Source organism: Rattus norvegicus, chromosome 6 (assembly GCF_036323735.1).
Source record: "Rattus norvegicus strain BN/NHsdMcwi chromosome 6, GRCr8, whole genome shotgun sequence".
In the NCBI taxonomy this organism is placed as follows: domain Eukaryota; kingdom Metazoa; phylum Chordata; class Mammalia; order Rodentia; family Muridae; genus Rattus; species Rattus norvegicus.
In genome coordinates this window covers 90,284,501-90,288,473 of record NC_086024.1, presented here as the reverse complement: position 1 = coordinate 90,288,473, position 3,973 = coordinate 90,284,501, and the positions used below count along the sequence as shown (strand labels likewise).

Genomic DNA, 3,973 nt, shown 5'->3' with positions numbered 1-3,973 from the left:
TGAGTCAAGTGCCCTCCTCTTTTATCATATAAGGATTAGATCCCCAGTTAAAGCGTTCTGCCCCGCCCCACCCCCTTTTTTTCAGGAGCTGGGTGAGGCTGAGCCTCCTGAATAAAGTATTTTCAACAACAGCAACAAACCCTAGATTAGTTTTTCTAGATTAGTCCCACTACAGCAGAGAACTTCACCTCTGAGCATGAGAAGGAGCAGGGTTGAAGCAGTCACAGTGGGTTGGGCCAGGAGAAAGTGCCCTCAGGGTGGGGCGGAGCTGACTTAAACTTTTCATGGGGCTATGATTTGAGGTTCTTCCACCTTCTTTTCTATCCCCACTGCTGAACTTCATTTCTCCACACTGAATTTTACCAGCTCAAATGTCTAAACCTAATTCCCTGAACTGTCTCTTATATGCTAATTGGGCTAATGGGCTGCCTCTATCAGAACAGCTTCTGTCAAATTGCCTTCTGTGTCTCTTAAACAAGCAGAGAGGGGAGAGGGCATATGAGATGTGGGATTTGGCTCTCTCACCTTCAGATCCAAGAATTCCTACGCCACCCACCCCCCACTCCCGCCTTGGTAAGTCCTCCAATCCCTAGCTCTGGGTCAGACTGGTGCCTTACTCTGTGACAGGAAAAAGAACAACAAAACAGTCTAAGAAATGGATCCAAAAGGTAAAAGCAGGTTCCTTTGACGATGGCAGGGAGCTGCTGGAGCCATGGCCATCCTGGAACTCGGCTGATAACTTTCCTTGAGAATTTGGGAAGCTATTGTCCTTTACCTGCCTCCCACCCCACTCCAGCCTCTCATCTCTTCTGCACCTCAAGGATTCCGGATATATTTTTAAAGCCAATGATAATGTTTTGTAGAGCACAGCATGGTGTGGTAAGGTGGTGGGGGTGGGGGTGTGCCTCAGCGGGCCCATGCTGAGGCATCCCCTCTCCCCTGAGGTACCAGCCAGCCATAACAATGGGTTTAGTAGAAAATAAAGTTTATTTGGGAGCGGGGGGGGGGGGGGGAGAAGGGAGTAGAGGAAGATGAAAGAGGGAGAAATGGGTCAAAAAAAGAGAAAAGGGTCAGAGAGAGCTAAAGGAAGCCAAATAGTCCCTTTCACAGCAAGTCAAGTCTATCTGGCTGTTGCTAGGTAACTGTTGGGCGGAGCATAGAAGGAATGCTAACAATTCCAACTACCGTCTGTAGACTTTACTTCCTTGAGCTGAGAAAATGTTTATTTTGTAATTTTAGTGTTTCCTTTTAATTTTGAGAGTTTTGAAGGTAGGTTCTGCTGGTTCTCGGTGTTGTTGGCTGCCTGATAGAGGACCATTGTCCTCTATCTGAGGTAAATGTTCTTTCCCCTCAGTACTCCTTTGTTCCACACCTAGTTATCTTGTTTTTCCAAAGCTGACAATATGTTGACTAAAGACTTATATGTGGTTTCTCTTTCGCAATGATAATTATAAAAATATAATATAAATAAATGTTCAAAAATCTTACTTTATTAGAATGCTTTATGTATGGTTAAGTATGTAATATAGCTGCGGTTTATATATGATTGTGGTTCCTTCTATGCATCATGCACTTAGAACCAAATTACACTATATGTATGTAAACTAAAAGTAGTTAAGTTGGCCTTCATTTTGTTCACAGTAAAACTAGATAAAAAAAATAATAAATAATGATAATGGCTAATGGTCTGAAATCGTCCTTTAAAATAATAAACATGAATGTCTAAATTAAAATTTTTTTTCTTTTCTTTTTTTCAGAACTGGGGACGGAACCCAGGGCCTTGTGCTTGCTAGGCAAGTGCTCTATCACTGAGCTAAATCCCCAACCCCTAAATTAAAAATTTTTAAAGCTGCTTTGAGAACATGATATTCCTAATTATACAATTCTGGTTAGAATGTTATCCTTCATCTTTATCCCAATTCTTCTTCTACAATACATTTTCATTACTTAGATAATAACGTCTGTGTCCGTGTCTTTAAATGTGTTTTGTATATAAATATATATATATAAATACAAGCATTTTAGTAACTTTTTGACCTTTCAACCTCTTTAGAAAAAACAAAAACATTTTTTTTCAAGATCCAATACAGGGTTCTGCCCTTTCGTCTGTAGTAAACAATTGGCCAGCCTAAAATGATGGCAGCAGAACCTGTTAAATGTCAACACTCTTTACAAAACAGGAGATGACTAGGCCATCCCAGCCATTTTTATATAAACAAATGGCTAAAACAGGGAGGGATCTATATACAACTATAAGATGTCCTCATAGAATAAAGACTTTTCTGTGTGACTGCTTATGTGTTACCCATACTCAAACAGTGACCCCCCCTTATCAATTCTTTGTAGAGAATATATATGCATGGTAAAGAATATATATACATATATACATATACATACATACACACACATATACATATATATATATGACTAATGGGCTACAGTCCAACTAATCCAACAATGGTCAGCTGTGAATGGAAAGTCCAAGAATTTAGTAGTTTAGTCCTAGAAGGCTGGGTGTTTCAGCTGGCTTTTTTGTATAATCTGTAATCTAGAAGAAATAGGTCCTAATGGATGTGCTGGCAAAGCCAGTACAAGCAAGTGAAGAACAGACAACTCCTTCCTTATTCCTTTTTCTTTATCTAGATCTCCAGCAGAAGGAGCACAAGGTATGGCCCAGATTAAAGGTGTGCCTCAAGGTGTGGATCAATATCATGTGTCATCCATGACAAGATCTGGTTCAGAAGCCTGTGTCTTCCAGCTTCAAGATCTGGGTCACAGGTGTGCCCTCCATTTCTGGACTGTAGTCCATTTCAGATATAATCAAGTTGACAACTGAGAATAGCCATCACAGGATATATATAAAAGAAGTTTTTAAATAAAAATGTGTATGTTAAAGCAAAATGGATAGATGGTTATAAAATAAAAACCTAAAAAATTTACAACTTATGAAGGTCTATCTAAATGAATTAACTAATATAAAATATATGAAGGATGATATTTGAAAATAATATACATGATATTGTAACCTCTAAGGTACAAAACCAACAATTTTGCTAAAATGTATGTTAAAATATAGTTTATTTAAAATATTTATAAATTATTGTACTACTGTTAAACATTACAGCCTGGTGTAATGAAAACAGTTCCATGAAAGATGCTCTTTAAAAGACAAAGATGCAGAAGTTAACTACCACCTTTATCCTCTAATCCCACATAACCTTAATCATGCTGTTTTCCCTAATAGCTATGTTTTCTTCCAATCAATCACCCAGTGAGGCAGAAGGATCTATCCATCTGGATATTTAGCAATGATTCAAGTATTCTTTCCCAACTTAGGTATCTCTCCTGCGTTCCCTCAGGGCTTGGTATAACTGTTTTTCTTTCCTTTACATTCCTGATCTTCCCTCTGAACCTCTGATAGAGCTGGTCTGGGTCAGGGTAGTAATCACATTACCCCCTGAACCATCTCCCCCTTCCATTTTTATTTTCATGGGACGAATGTCATCGTTTCTTAAATTTTTTACTGTGTTAATTAAAATAAAAATTTCAAATACCAAACTTCAAATTGCTCCTTCTATGCAGCCCATATTTACTTCAGGTTACGTCAAGAAAGGCAAACTGAATGTCTTTTGTTGGTTTATTTTGTTTTCCTTTGGCTTAGGATAATGTACATTGTGGCTGGTAGTCGTATGGTGGTAGGCTAGACAAAAGAGTATGTATACATGAGGTGTGCCAGCCTGGCCTCCCTTTCTCTATCAACCTTCTGACTGCCTTATACAGTAAAGAAAAAAAAAAAAAAACCGTCATAATTTTTTTTTTTTTGGCAGGGGCGGTGGGGGTGGGGGGGGGTTGAAAAAGGTTATCAGGTAAGCCATTATGGTGACACAACTGTTTAAAAAAAAACTGTAATTTTGGAAACACAAGTCAAGATCTAGACAGGTAGAAGTACCTAGTATCACATGGGTTTTTTACC

The 3,973-nt window shown here is 38.6% G+C and overlaps 1 long non-coding RNA gene across 1 annotated transcript; it reads left to right on the top strand.

The window, feature by feature from the left end:
* Positions 1 to 972: 972 nt before the first annotated feature.
* On the top strand, positions 973 to 1,955 carry LOC134479393 (uncharacterized). Its single transcript, XR_010052697.1, has 2 exons — positions 973 to 1,333; positions 1,758 to 1,955. It is a non-coding gene; the product is annotated as an uncharacterized LOC134479393 (long non-coding RNA).
* Positions 1,956 to 3,973: the final 2,018 nt, after the last annotated feature.